Source organism: Aquarana catesbeiana, linkage group LG10 (genome assembly GCF_042186555.1).
Source record: "Aquarana catesbeiana isolate 2022-GZ linkage group LG10, ASM4218655v1, whole genome shotgun sequence".
NCBI lineage: Eukaryota > Metazoa > Chordata > Amphibia > Anura > Ranidae > Aquarana > Aquarana catesbeiana.
The window spans coordinates 147,619,204-147,635,340 of NC_133333.1; the positions used below are offsets into that span (position 1 = coordinate 147,619,204).

At 45.4% G+C, this 16,137-nt stretch overlaps 1 protein-coding gene across 2 annotated transcripts in view; it reads left to right on the forward strand.

Annotated features, from left to right (window-relative positions):
• GRIN2D (glutamate ionotropic receptor NMDA type subunit 2D) overlaps positions 1 to 16,137 on the forward strand; it is a 1,662,686-nt gene that overhangs the window by 768,132 nt on the left and 878,417 nt on the right. The window lies entirely within an intron of this gene.

Here is a 16,137-nt window from a genome sequence, read left to right on the forward strand (position 1 = left end):
TCTGCACAGTGTTCAGCTAAAACTACAAGTTAGTGCTGTGCGTCCTGCTCACAGTGTTCAGCTAAAACTACAAGTTAGTGGGGTACGTCCACCTTACAGTGTTCAGCTAAACCTAGAAGTTAGTGCAGTGCATCCTGCTCACAGTGTTCAGCTAAACCTACAAGTTAGTGAAGTGAGACCTCTGCACAGTGTTCATCTAAAGCTACAAGTTAGTGCAGTGCGTCCTGCTCACAGTGTTCAGCTAGATCCGTTCCTGTTATCTTCTTACTGACAGGCAGGCTTGTCTTGTTACAGTATTTGCAGCTACCTGAAGAAAATTGCTGGTGTCCTTTTGATCCTATTAGTACCACAGTCAGGCAGCTAGACTATTTACAGTTAGTGCAGTGCGTCCTGCTCACAGTGTTCAGCTAAACCTACAAGTTAGTGCGGTGCGTCCTGCTCACAGTGTTCAGCTAAAACTACAAGTTAGTGTGGTGCGTCCTCCTCACAGTGTCCAGCTAAACCTACAAGTTATTCTTTTGCGAGCTCTGCACAGTGTTCAGCTAAAGCTACCTGTAGAAGGTTGGTGGTGTTCTCATACTACAGGCAGGCAGTTGATTTTGCTAGCTGCAGTATCAGTACATATATATATATATATATATATATATATATATCTATATCCCAGCTTAGTGCAGCTACAGGCCATTAGTATGTCTGGAAGGCCAAGAAGACAAGTAGAAGACAAGCAGACAGTCACAAGCCAATAAGAGAGGGCAAGCAGGCTCTGTGTCTAGTGCTGGTCGTGGAGACGGTGCATCCTCATCAGCACGTGGCCGTGGGACACGCTTGGCCTTTTTTTCGGCAGCTGGCCGTGTTGAGCCGCAACATGCGGAAGACTTGGTCGAGTGGATGACCAAGCCGTCCTCATCCTCCTCATCCTCTCTCACCCATGCCCAGGGTACTTTGTCTGGCAAAGCAGCGGCCTCTTCCCTTGGCTCAATGTCATCAGTGACTCCTTCCCTAGCCCCACCATGTCCTCCTGAGGAGTCCCTCGAACTGTTTGACCACAGTGTTGGGTACATGCTCCAGGAGGATGCCCAGAGTTTGGAAGGCTCTGATGATGATACTGAGCTCGATGAAGGCAGTAATGTGAGCACGGACAGAGGGGGTGCCCAAGAAGGTCAGCAATCTGGCAGTCATGCTCCCCCTGCTGCAGCATACTGCCAGGTTTGCTCCAGTGATTAGGAGGGAGGGGATGATGAGGTCACTGACTCAACATGGGTGCCTGATAGGAGAGAGGAGGAGGCGGCACATCACCAACGAGGCAGGATGCCCTCCAGGGGCCAACCTAAGGGCAGCACCTTGACTGCATCACACCCCAAAGCTTCACATGTGCAGGGCGCTGCAGTCTCTGCACTTTATTCAAAAAGTTCTTTGGTGTGGGCCTTTTTTGAGACGAGTGCATCAGATCGCACCACTGCTATTTGCAACATATGTCTCAAGCGTATCTCGCGTGGCCAAAACATCTCCCGCTTGGGTACCACATGCTTGACCAGACATATGTTGACCTGCCATGCAGTTCGTTGGCAAGCGTATCTAAAAGACCCACACCAAAGAACAAAGAGGACCTCTCCTTGCTCCTCATCAGCTGAGATCTCCAACCCCACTATACCTTCAGTCCTCTCTGAGACCTGCACTGAGAGGAATGAAGGTGTAGAATTAGGTTTGTCACAGCCAAGTACTTGTGGGCAATCTGCTTTTGGTACACCGACGTCAGATTGTACCAGGCAAATTTCCCTGCCCCAGCTGCTGCACTGCTGAAAGAAGTTTGCTCCCAGCAATCCACATGCCCAGCGGTTGAATGCTAGCTTGGCAAAATTGCTAGCACTTCAACTGCTGCCTTTTCAGTTGGTAGACTCTGCCCCCTTCCATGAGTTTGTGGAATGTGCGGTTCCTCAGTGGCAGGTACCCAAACACCACTTTTTCTCACGGAAGGCGATTCCGGCTCTCTACCGGCATGTGGAAGGCAATGTCCATGCCTCGCTGGACAGGGCGGTCAGCGGTAAGGTGCATATTACCGCTGACTCATGGTCCAGCAGGCATGGACAGGGATGTTACCTAAGTTTCACGGCGCATTGGGTGACTCTGCTGGCAGCTGGGAAGGATGCAGGACAAGGTGCAGTAGTGTTGGAGGTTGTTCCGCCACCACGACTCCAAAATAGGTTACAAACTCCTGTTTCTGGACAACGTGTTGCTGAGGCATTCGGTCAGTCAAAGAAGGAGCGGTGGAGAAGGTGGCCGTCTGACCGATGCGTTCAGACAATTTTTTGGTCCGCAGCCCCAAGGTATGATCGGTTCCAGCAACCATCGCCAGCGTCTGTTTTACATGGTGCAGGAATACCTAGGGGTAAGATCTGACTTGGACACCTTTCCCACCGAAAATCCTCTGGGTTACTGGGTCTTGAGGATGGATCACTGGCCAGAGCTTGCACAGTATGCAATTGAGCTACTGGCCTGTCCTGCATCCAGCGTTCTTTCGGAATGCACATTCAGTGCTGCTGGAGGCTTTGTAACCGATCACAGGGTGCGTCTGTCCACCGACTCGGTCGATGGACTGACCTTCATAAAAACAAATCAGTCTTGGATCACCACCAGCTACCAAGCACCTGATGCTGATGTAACCGAATAATTTTTTTTAAAATCTCAGATCCCTTCAAAGACTGCCTATGCTGATGCTGAGTGACTATCCCTGAGTAATTATCCTCTTCCTCCTCAATCATCACACTGATAGCTTGTAAGAACATTTTTGGTTCTGGGCGCCACCACCAGTGCCTAAGGCCCAATTTTTTTCAGCCCCTGTTTAACAGGGGCGTGTAATTACAATTTTTGATGCAATACTTTGCAGCAGGGCTCGTTTCTGCGTTACAACTAGAGTATCTGTGAGGGGTTGCAGTGTTGTGGCACCAGCACCAGTGCCTAAGGCCTAATTTTTCAGCCCCTGTTCACCCGGGGCATGTAATTACTATTCTTGATCTAATATTTCACAGCAGGGCCCATTTCTGCACCCACCAAGAGCGAGTGAGGACTTACAGTGTTGTGGCACCACCACCACCAAAGGCCCAATTTTTCTGCCCTTGTTCAACAGGGGCATGTAATTACAATTCTTGATCTAATATTTCACAGCAGGGCCCTGTGAGGGCTTACAGTGTTGTGGCCACAACACCTAAGGCCCAAATTTCTGCTGAGTATATAGGGCAGGCCCCTACTTTCAAACATCTAACTTACAAACAACTCCTACTTGCAAACGGAAGGAGACAACAGGACGTGAGATGAAATCTACCCCTAGGAAGGGAAATTCTCTCCTGTAAGAGTTAATATGGGAAAAACATTTCTCCTTTCCACTGATGCTTTCCAATCCTTGTTCCACAAAAAAACCCAAAATTTCAAAAAACATTTGTCATTGGGACAAAAAGTGAGGTGAAATCTTCTGAAGAGGAGGAAGGACAGCAACACAAATGTCACAGGGGTGATAACCCTTCCCTATGTTTTACAAAAAGCTTAAAAAAGATTTTTTGGCTGGAGCTAAACACGTTAAAAATGTACCCGTTAAAAATTACAAACAGATTCTATTTAACAACAAACCTACAGTCCCTGTCTTGTTTGCACCGCCTGTATACTGCTGTTCAGAGTATATAGGGCCTGGTGGCTCCACACCTTTCCTTATTTTAATTTGGGTGCGGGGTTCCCCTTAATATCCATACAAGACCCAAAGGGCCTGGTAATGGTCTGGGGGGTACCCATGTCGTTTGTCTCACTGATTTTCATCCATATTGCCAGGACCCGACATTACATTAAACCCGCAAGCAGTTTTAAATGAGTTTTTTTCCTTTAAAAATGACATTTTGTGCAGGGACTGTTCTAAACACGGGAAACACGCCCCACTTTACAGGCATACTATAGACACACCCCAGGTATAATATTTAAAGGAATAGTTCACTTTTTTTTTTTTTACTTTAAGCATCATTAAAATCACTGCTCCCGAAAAAAGTTTTTTTTTGCATCGATACAAGTCCCCTGGGGTAGGACCCGGGTCCCCAAAACCTTTTTAGGACAATACCATGCAAATTAGCCTTTAAAATGAGCACTTTTGATTTCGAACGTTCGAGTCCCATAGACGTCAATGGGGTTCTAATGTTCGTGCAAATTTTCTGTCCGTTCGCAGGTTCTGGTGCGAACCGAACCGGGGGGTGTTCGGCTCATCCCTACTCAAAATCAATGATCAGGGAGTACAATGAACATTTTTATTTATTTATGTTAGAATAGAATAAAAGAGCTATCACAATGCTGGACTGCGTTGCAGGGCACATGATAAATCCAACTTCCTAGCTGAATCTTTCCAATAAAAACAGCCACGGTGAAGCAGCAGTGCCAAAATGACATTTATAAAGAGAAAAAAATTACAGGTTCCCTGCAAATTTTATTTATTTTATAAACAACGGCTTGGGGAGTCTGTATGATGAGGCCACAATTGAGTGCACTTTGAACAAAATTAGATATTTTTTGGATACATTCTGGTGTCTGCTTTGCAGATTTTGGATAGAAGTAACAGGTGCGGGAAAAATTGGGCTTTGGGTGTTGGTGGTGCCTTCACACCATAACCCTATAGAGGCACTCTTGATGAAAGCAAGAATTGGCCTTGCTGTAATTTTTTTTTTAATTATATGCGCCTGTCAAACAGGTGTGGAAAAACTGGTCCTTGAATGTTAATTGTGCCCATGAAATGGCATCTCCTGAGAACTCTAAAGTACGATAATGTTAGATAAGAAAAAGGAAGAAAGAAAAGATGAAAAGACATGGAAAGATGTAGACAAGTAACAATTAGATTAAGCAGGCCATAAACCCCTACCTCCCCAGAGTAGGAATGGACCAGCCAATTCCCACCCCATGACCTGAGAAATCTGAAGATCCCTAAATACGGGATCCTTCATCCGCCTCTGAGAAAACAACAAACACCCCTCAGAGAACGATGGAGGTGCACTGCATCCCTTACGGTCTGCCCGCTGTATAAAAACAATAACAGTTGCATATGAACATAACACCAATCCTAACATTGGGATAGCATTGTCGAGCCTGAATGAAGGCCCCCTATGAATCCAGAGCCTCCCGCCAGAAGTCCCTGTGCCATACGAGAACCCCTTGTGAGGATCCAGAACAGCAGAGGTAACCTCCCCTTAGACCCACAGGTTCAGGTATTCACATAACATAAATGTAAACAGTTGCTAGTGTGTCCCCCTAAAGGGGAGATGGGGCTCTGAATCCACATAGTATGTATGTCATTTCAATGTAGAACGCTCAAAGGGAGGAACCATGGAGGAGAGACCATAACACTCTTCTATCATTGAACAGCACTATGCAAAATTATACTTGTCGAGAAAAAACAAAAAATAATAAAAAGAAAATAATGGGACTTTATGTTCAGCCCCTTCTCCCCTACTTGCCCCCCTAGAACGCTCCCAAAAGACTGTCCCTTGAGATGTAGATGAGGAACACGAACTGTTCAGCATAGAGCAAGAGTTCCAGGGGAGTCAATTCAGGAAAACTGTACCACTCATCTGAAACTTCGTTTCAAGTGACAACCTCATGGCGGTTGGGACTCCTTAGACCTCTTGGGGTTTTGCGTTTGCCAAACCGGTTTAAGAGGACTAGCAGGAGGTGGACGCTTTGAAGAGAAAGAGGATCCCTTGCTGTGCATAGGCAGTTGGAGTTCCTGCATCCGGCTCAGGCATAGAAATAGGCTCTTGTCTTCCATAAATTAAGAAAAGCCATATCCTTTATTGCGGTAGGAAAAGTTTAGATGAAGAAGAAAAGACCATCTGTAGGTGACTTCTTTTTGTGTCAAAATTTGCAGAACAGGTTTCAATGATCTCTGTTTCTGAACAGTATAGGGCGAGAGGTCAATGAAGATCTGTATTGGATGACCCTGGGTAGTGAGAGTGTCAGCAGTTCGCAACCTTTTCATTACTTCTTCTTTAACAGAATAGAAATGCGGCTTTACAATAATGTCCCTGGGGAGACCATCTGCACGCGGTGGTTGCAAAGCTCTGTGAGCCCTGTCTAGTTCCAGGCCGTGCTCCATGATGTCTGGAGTGAGGGCCTTAATGAGGGCCCAGACTGCTGTATGTACTACTTTCACTGTTTCCGGGAGGCCTCTGATTCTAAAGTTATCGCCTGGATCTATTTTCCAGGTCATCAATTTTGGATAGCGCAGTCTCTAATTGGTCTTGTACATCCTGAATCCTTGCTGAGTTTTGATTATTCATGGCTACAGACTGATCAGCTTTTCTTTCAATGTTTTCAATCCTTGTGCCCAGTTGATGTAGATCAGCATGGAGGAGGTGATCTGAGCAGCATTTTGTGCTAGTCCTCTGGACAGCATTTTGGAGAAGACTGTCATCATGGAGGGGGAGTCAGTGGGGTTGAGAGGGTAGTTGTGAGTCTCTCCATTGTCAACATCTAGGCTGGCCAAAGGATCACTCAAGGGAGTCATGAGAAGTCCATCCATGGATCTCCCTATCAGGGACTCAGTGGAGGCAGGGAAAGGTGCCAATATGTGGGAAACACTTACTGTGCCCTGTTAAGTCAGGGGTGCTGAGTCCTGTTCTGCTATAGACTCCGCCATGTGCTGCCATGGCCGCCATCTTGGATTGGCTGCGGGGGCCTGTTGCTGAGTTCAGCTGGTGGGTGAGGTCCCTTCTGGCAGAGCTTGTGCACATCGGGGTATTCTTCGCTATCGCCCGTGGAGCGGGATCTGGGTGGGTGTCCTGTCGACTGCAGCGGGAGCGAGATGACCAGAATGGCACGAAGCTTCAGGTGGTCACAGCCATCTTGGAAGCTACCGTGCATGTGCCTCCGTGCCCATGAAATCTATACCAAAAATTTTTTTCCAGATAAAGTCATCACCCACAAAACTAGGCAGCCTGGACAGTCTTGCAGAGAGTTCACATCCCAAAACACTTAAACAGTGACATCGGCATCAGGGACTTGATAGCTGTTGCTAATCCAGGCATGCTTTATTTTGATAATTCATTTTGATTCATTTTGATGTCAGTGATTACCTTTTGTTTCCACTTGACCCTCCCTTCTAGATTGTAAGCTCTAACGAGCAGGGCCCTCTGATCCCTCCTGTATTGATTTGTATTGTAAGTGTACTGTCTGCCCTCATGTTGTAAAGCGCTGCATAAATTGTTGGCGCTATATAAATCCTGTATAATAATAATAATAATAATGTCAACCGGTCAACAGAGTCTGCGGATAGACACGCTCTTTTATCTGTCACAAAACCTCAGGCAGCACTGAATGCCTGTTCGGAAAGCATGCTGGATGTAGGGCAGCCCAGCAGCTCAATTGCATACTAGGCAAGTTCTGGCCAGTGGTCTATTCTCTTGACCTAGTAACCCAGTGGATCATTGACTGGAAAGCTCTCCATGTCTGTTTTCACCCCTAAATAATCTCCCACCATATTATGCAGACTCTGCTGATGGGATGTGGAAGCTGACAGCCCTGCAGGATTAAAAAGAATTTGAAATGCATCACTGAGGAGGCCCCCTTCTCCACTGCTCCTCCTTTGAACAACAAAATCAACTAACAATGGCTTAATGTCTAGGAAATCTGGCAGATACTATTTACGAGGCTGCATTATCCACCTCACCATAACATTTTTTAACTAATATGTAAAAAAGGAGTGTATAAGAATATATGTATATCCACTTAAAGGGGAACACCTCAAAAAGAAAAAATAAGAGAACACTGCGGTGGTCGTTTTTCTGATATGCAAGCAGTGCCCATAAACACACTATCTGCTCTTAGTAATTTAGGCTGACTTAATTGGTCTAGTTCCTAACCGATAATGTCTCTTTGTATTCTCACTGACTGTATGTTGACTTGCATAGCCTGCATTGCCTCTTCTGCAGCTTGCCCTCAATGAAATGCAATCACACTGCCTGTTTTGAAAAAACCTTTGTATTTTGTATAGACTCACTGCCAATACTATAAAATTCCTGACAGCTATTATAGAGGCTACATTGCCTGTTTGGTAAATGGCTTAGCCCATACTGACTGTCACGGAACGTCCCACACTCCGCTTGAGTGCTTCCGTCATATACCGCTTCCTAAGTTCTGGAACACGAGTCCAATGGATCTGGCTATAGGAACTCCAAGAACTAGACAACACCAGTCTTGGAGTACATCAGAACTACTTTTATTTTGAGATCTCACAGACCTTTATACAGCAGGGATGACTCAAAGCTAACCTAATTAACATGACCTAATTTACTACAAAATGTACCCAGACCAGATGACAGTCTTGTGGGCACCGAGCTTCACACATTAATACAATTAACAATACAAACAACAATCTCCCCCCTCCTCAGCCTAGACCATTCGTCTATTAGCCAGGGCTGGTGGCTAATGTGATCAGCTCTCTCAATTAACATAAACACATGTTGATAACACCAGCATCTCCTCACAGGATGTGTCCCAGCAGAATGAATCAGTCTTATCAGCAGGGGGCTGCTGGAGGAATCCCCCCTCCCTCTTCAGGGACACAAATATACAGTAAGGAGTCCCCATACAATATATACATGACTGAGTCCGATTAATACAGTTCAGACTGGATTTCTCATTCACCTCAAATGCTAGGGCCCATAATCGGTGGGCAACAGGCTTGCACACAGTCCTCTCCAACAGCCTCCGCTCTGGCCATGCCCGTGACACTGACAATTCTGCAGGGTTTTTTTTTATCAATATGGTCACATTGCCTGTGTTGATCAATACAGTCACTAGCTATGGGTTACTGCTGCCCACATGACTGACCACCGTTCATCCCTCATTAGTCCCAGGTACTAATCCCCCACAAAATGTATACACGGAACCAAATTTTTGAAAATTTTGAAATGCATCACGGAAACATCCCCCTTCTCCAGCACTCCTCCTTTGACCAACAGAAGCCTCAAAGCTAGCTTTTCCATGAGACTGTAACCTACCAGAGTCCGGAAAGGCGTTACAATCCTCTTTAACCACTTGCCGACCGCCGAAGGCTGATTTACATCGGCAGAATGGCATGGGCAGGCAAAAGGGTGTACCCGTACGTCCCTTTGAATTTGCTGCCTGGTGGGCGCGTACGCACTGCCGGTGGCACACGCGCACTCGTCATGTGCTGCAGGAGCATACTTGCGAGTCCTGAGAACTCGATGTTCGTTGGCGGCCCGCGATTGCAGCGAGGAGAGGCAGAACGTGGAGATGTCTTTGTAAACAAGGCATTTCCCTGTTCTGCCTAGCAACATTACAGGCATCTACTGCTCCCTGTCATCGGGAGCAGTGATCTCTGTCATGTTGTAGTGAGCCCATCCCCCCCACAGTTAGAACACATCCAGGGAACACACTTAACTCCTTGATCGCCCCCTAGTGTTTAACCCCTTCCTTGCCAGTGTCATTCATACAGTAATCAGTGGCTATTTGTAGCTCTGATCGCTGTATAAATGTCAATGGTCCTAAAATAATGTCAAAAGTGTTCGATCTGTCCGCCATAAAAATCCCAATAAAAATTGCAAATCGCCGCCATTACTAGTAAAAAAAAAAAAAAAATAATAAGAATGCCATAAATCTATCCCCTATTTTGTGGACGCTATAACTTTTGTGCAAACCAATTAGTACACAATTTTTTTTACCAAAAATATGTAGAAGAATACATATTGGCCTAAACTGTGGAAGAAATTAGTTTTTTTGTATATTTTTAGGGGATTTTTATTATAGCAAAAAGTAAAAAATATTGCTTTTTTTTCAAAATTGACGGTCTTTTTTTGTTTATAGCGCAACAAAAGAAAAATTGCAGAGGTGATCAAATACCACCAAAAGAAAGCTCGATTTGTGGGAAAAAAAGTACAATTTTGTTTGGGCACAACGTCGCACAACCGCGCAATTGTCATCTAAAGCAACGCAGCGCCGAATTGCAAAAAATGCTCTGGTCAGGAAGGGGGTAAATCCTTCCGGGGCTGAAGTGGTTAAGGTGTCCTCAAGATATTTCATCCTCTGCTCCCTCTGTGGGGGTGGGATGAGTTTTGAGACTTTCCCCTTATAACAGTGGTTAAGGAGGGATGCCAACCAATAATGATCCTCTCCTTGATGCCATGAATTCTTGGGTTCTTTCACAGGCTTTGAAAAATAAAGGGGGCCATGCATCACAAATTTGTGGAGGCATTAGAAGCAGAGTCCTTGGGGTCACTGAGGATTACAATATCTGGAACTGCCACCTCCCAGCCACATACTACTCCTAAGGGTTCTGGGGATGGAAAACCATCTCTTAACGTTTGATGTACAGTATGTCTTCCTCTGTTTCAGTGCCTCCAAAACTGCAGGAATAATCCTCCTTCCTCCCCTCTTGTGTGTTCTGTGGCATCGCAAGTATGGTGTCTACATAAAGCGGGCCTTGAGAGGGAAGGATGTCTTCCTCTTCCTCCCGCTGCTCTGCCTCAAGTGCCTTGTCCATAATGCCATGCAGAGTCTGTTCCAGCAGGAACACAAGAGGGATTGTGTCACTGATGCATGCATTGTCACGGCTCCCCCATTGTCATGGCTCCCCATCCTTGTCACCTCCTGAAATGGTGACAGTACAGTGCATGCATCCTTTATCAGCAGCCATTGACGTGGAGAGAAAAAGCCAAACCGGCCTGAGCCTGTCCTTGTGCCATTGCCAAAGTGAAGTTCCATCTGGTGGGCATGTCACAAATCAGGCGGTTTATGGGCAGGTTGAATTCCCGCTGAATTTCAGCCAACCCAACACTGTCTGTGGTCTGTGTATGACTGCCTGAAATGGCTACCGACTTCTTTTGGTCTGCTTCAGAAGATCTTGCAACCCTGGGTACCTGTTTAACCACTTGCCGACTGCCGCATGTACATATACGTCGACACAATGGCACGGACAGGCAAATGGGCATACAGGTACATCCCTTTAAGTTTGTCGCCGTGTCATCGCCCGCCGCAAGCTCCATGAGTGTGATCGCGGGTCTTGCGGACTCGATGTTTACATCAGCATTTCCCTGTTCTGCCTAGTGACACTGACACTGATCACAGCTTCCTATAATCGGGAGCGGTGATCAGTGTTGTGTCACAGCTAGCCCCTCCCCCCCACAGTTAGAATCACTCCCTAGGACACACTTAACCCCTACAGTGCCACCTAGTGTTAACCCCTTCACTGCTAGTCACATTTACACAGTAATCAGTGCATTTTTAATCGCACTGATCACTGTATACATTTGAATGGTCCCAAAATATAGCCAAAAGTGTCCAATCTGTCCGCCATAATGTCGCAGTCACAATAAAAATCGCTGATCGCCGCCATTACTTGTAAAAAAAAAAAAAATTAATAAAAATGCCATAAAACTATCCCCTATTTTGTAGACGCTATAACTTTTGCGCAAACCAATCAATAAATGCTTATTGCAATTTTTTTTACCAAAAATATGTAGAAGAATACGGATCGGCCTAAACTGAGGAAAAAAAAATGTTTTTTTATATATTTTTGGGGGATATTTATTATAGTAAAAAATAATGCATTTTTTAAAAAATTGGCACTATTTTTTTGTTTATAGCGCAAAAAATAAAAACCGCAGAGGTGATCAAATACCACCAAAAGAAAGCTCTATTTGTAGGGAAAAAAGGACGTCAATTTTTTTTGAGAGCCACGTCGCACGACTGCGCAATTGTCAGTTAAAATGACGCAGTGCCGAATCGCAAAAAGTCTCTGGTCTTTGGCCAGCCAAATGGTCCGGGGCTTAAGTGGTTAAGAAACACACCACAAGATTAAGGACATGTGCGGCACGCAGTGCATTGTGGGCCATTCGGTGGGCTGAACAAACGGTTGAACGCCCTGCCAATTCGGGTGTTCATTGAACGGGCAAACAGCCAATGTTTTGGCTGCCATTCGCCCAACACTAGTTATAACCCTCCCTTATTCTACCCAAAAATTAAAAAAAAAAAAAAGTTTTTCCTTTAGTTCTACTTAAACTCCTAAAGTGATTTGGCTGTTTTATTGTATTCTAACATGACTGCGTTAACATTTTCTTTGCACTCCAGGATTAGTGGTGTGGCTGCTTTTCTTTTTTTTTGGATAGAGGTTATGGGGCTGAATGGGGCTGAGCTGGGTCTGCAGGGCAAAATCATGGGAACAGGAATAGAGAAGATGGACTAAGAGCTTTGAAAGTGAATACCACAATGCTCCCTCCTTCTAGAAAGATGATGGAGCTGTCTTGGTTGAATGGTTACTTCCCATTATTTAGATTTCCTTATACTAGTCTTTTGAAATGCTCTTTTTGTAATTGTGCCAACCTGGTTGGCTCAGGAGAGGGTGGTAAACAAGGGAAAGGAGTAATCCTCCTGGTGGTGAGTGCAAACCCCCTCATGGAACACGTGCCAGGTGACTGTGGGCCCCAGTTGCTCAGTTGGACTTCTGAAGCCTCAGTTTGGATGATAAGATTAGTAGGACTACTATGGAAGTGCTCCAGGCATCAAGGGGTTAATGTTGCAGTGAGCAGGGGGATTTGTTAGGAAAGTATTGGATCTACATGTAAACTTAGGCAGAGAATTCTTTGGAGCAGCCCTGAAGACCCTTTATGTAGGTGGGGCCCAGCTGCACATGTAGGCTACGTATAAGGAAGTTGGGCAGCCCGCCTAAAAGCATACTCACCGAAGTTAGTCAGCTAGTTGATTAAATAGGTCACCCTCTATATAGGATATTTACAACAGGAGAGCTAGTGCCTCCTATACACATACTCCAGAATATTGGATGGGATATCAACAGTTCTAGCAGACTTAAAGCACTCATTAGTATTATCCTTTGCTCCTCTCCCAGCTGCTACATTAAAGATTTTGTAGGAAAGGAGGGAGGGGAGAGGAGCTAGGTCAGCACAGACAGTAAGGAGACACTCCAGAAGAGGAGAGGACTATGGTATGCAGGGATCGATGGGGCTGTGCAAGTGACCTGACTCCTTCTGAAGAAGTCAAATTTGCTATCAAGTTTATAGCTACTGTAAGACTGGGGTGACTAAACTCAAGCGGTAGGTGCGTTTACAATGAGTTCCGCCAGTCCAAAACTGTATTTTAACGGCATGGTAGCCCACTTTTGTTTAAAAACGAGTCAAAGTCCATATAGATAGCTCTTCAGCATCACTGGAAAGACATAACCTTCAGCCTCCTGGCTCCCTTGTGACAGCTTTACTACTCTGAGTACCTCTGCAGGGTCTTCCTGACCATCAAACACCTTTTGGTATTTCTGGCACATCCCAGTGCTATGCGCAGACACTGAGCTTTAGCTCTGCGCCTTTTCCTTGCAGCTCCCTAGCTGAGCTTGTCCCTCCTGGACTCTCTCTCTACAACTTCTAGGCTGCTCCCATCCCACATGGATTTCCTCTCAGGCTTGGGCCTCCCTTTGTCCCAACCTGACCTTGATGCACGGCAGCAGATCACATGGCTCCCTTCACACACTCTGACCTCTGGAGGGTGGGCCCTGAGCTCAAATTCTGCCTCCAATACAAAGCCAGCACATGCCTGAGCCATTAATGTGCCTGCTTCTCCCAAAATCTGGGGCAAACCAACCTTTTACTGAATAGGACAGGGTCACCCTGCTACACTTTATATCAAGTGAATAAAAAATGTTTATGCAAAATAATAATTTTAGCCTGCATTTTTGTTGTCAGGGTCCCTTCAACTGCTAGAGCAGCAGGCTAAGTGAGCACTGATGAGTGACCCTGGTCATAGCTTAATGACAGGAGGAGGTATATGTTAATAAAAACATTTTTCCTTTAGTTTTACCTAAACTCTCAAAGTGATTTGGCTGTTTTATTCCATTCTAACATGATGGCGTTAACATTTTCTTTGGACTCCAGGATCAGTGGTGTGGCTGTTTTTTTTTTTTTTGGATAGAGGTTATGTCCCTTTTAACTGTGACCCCTCCCAGTGGGAGGGATTATGAGGTAATCCCGGCTTTTAGGTGTAGATCCAGTCTAGGGCAATCTGGGTATGGCCAGCAAGAATAGAAGAAGAAAAATAAAAGTTGGGTGTGATCTCCCCTTCAGGGAAGGGGCTAAGCTGGGTCTGCAGGGCTCTTACAAAGACAATTACATCACTGATTAATGTCTCTTGATCCATAATCTTGCCTTGGTCGCCTTTTGGCAGTGACCTGTATTGTACATTATATGAATTGATTTTTCAATTCTTTCTTAGGAAGGCATGTAAAAGAGATCAGCTTAATATACAATAAGTAACTTTATTAATATCAAGTCTCTATATTTAATACAGTGACAGAAATATGGAAGAGCAAAGTTATAAAAAGTGAACACTGAATTAATGAGCACTCACTAAAATTCACTGTACGTTTTAGCCTGGTGACAATAATGTATTGTATACCTGTTGATTATATCTGTCTTCATGTAAAACTTCCAGATGCAAACAGATTGTATATTTATATTAATTTTATTTTATTTATCTATTTTTTTCTTTCCAAAGTATTTTATTAGAGGTATTTAAAGATACAAGAATAGATAAACAAAAGTTACATGGGCTCATTGGCCTGAACAAATGTCTGAATTCCATAATCATAACAGCGACCTAACATTTGACCTAATGTGAGGAGAATGTAAAACAGAACAGAAACGGTTGTAAATATTCAAAATTTGCATGTATTATTGAATATACAGAAGTTTTATGTTGTTTAGGCCTGTGAAGCCCCGTTTCTCTGGGGACTCCAAGGCCTGCAGGGGGTTCCTTAGCCAGTGCACAATTCATTTTGAGCTTCTGCCCCAAAACTTCCTGTCCAATTGGGCAAAGGTAGCCTATATTATATCCCTCCTGTCCGGCGAGGCGTTAGCCTGGGCTGCCCCTTTGTGGGAACTAAATGATCCAGTGGTTTCTAGCCTGTCTGATTTCTTGAAACTTTTTCAGAATATCTTCGAGGAACCGGGTCGTGTCTCATCAGCGGCCAGCGCCCTTTTAGGTCTCCGTCAAGAGTCCGCTTCTGTGGGACAGTACGCTCTTCATTTTCGTACTTTGACTCCTGAGCTGAGTTGGAATAATGAGGCCCTAGTTGCAACCTTTTTACATGGCCTCACTGATAGAGTGAAGGATGAATTAGCAGGAAGATCTCTCCATGCTGATCTGGATGGTGTCATCACCTTGTGTAACCAGATCGATATTCGCTTTCAGGAGAGGGCCCTGGAAAAAAAGACGCCAGCACTCCCCGTTCTTTAGGCAGCCTGAGCTCCATGTCCCTTCTCTTCATTCCGAGCAGCTGGGCCGGACTAAGTTATCTCCCGAAGAACGCACTAGGTGCAGAACTCTGGGCCTGTGCCTCTACTGTGGCGTCAAAGGTAATTTTCGTGATACTTGTTCTCTTCGTTTGGAAAAACGTTCAGGGCTAATACATCTGGAAGGTGGAGTATTGGACCCTGAAATATCACCTTCACCTTCTCGTCTTCTTCTTTCTGTGTTCCTTCATGTTGGCGCTTCCCCTCGTTCGGTCTCGGCATATCTGGATTCCGGAACCGCTGGCAATTTCATGAACTGGGGAACTGCGTCTTCCATGAGACTTACCCTTTTGCCCCTTACAACGCCATTGGTGGTCTTGGCAATTGATGGCACTGTTCTCCCAGGGGGCCCTATCCGCTTCCAGACCCTCCCTGTTAAGATGTCGGTAGGGACATTCCACCAGGAGTGGATATCTTTCCTTGTCTTACCTAAGGCTTCATCTCCTAACATATTAGGTCTTCCTTGGTTACGACTCCATTCTCCACATGTTGACTGGATTGCTGGACAGATCTTGACTTGGGGTTCCTCCCGTTCCTCCTCCTGCCTACTCAAGGTTACTCCAAAAGAGAAGCCTCCTGTTGCCACCATCCCAGTATCTTCTGCTCTTCCCGCTGCATATAGCGATTTCTGGAATGTCTCCTGCAATAGTCGGGCTGAGGCACTCTCTGGGTCGTGTGGCACTCTGGATGAGGAGCCTACCTGTGAACCTGAGCCAATCAGTCACTCCAGTTTGCATGGCCATTTCCCTTTGCCTGTCCCTGGACCCCCTTGGACACACACCCAGGCTGACTCGTCCACCAGTTC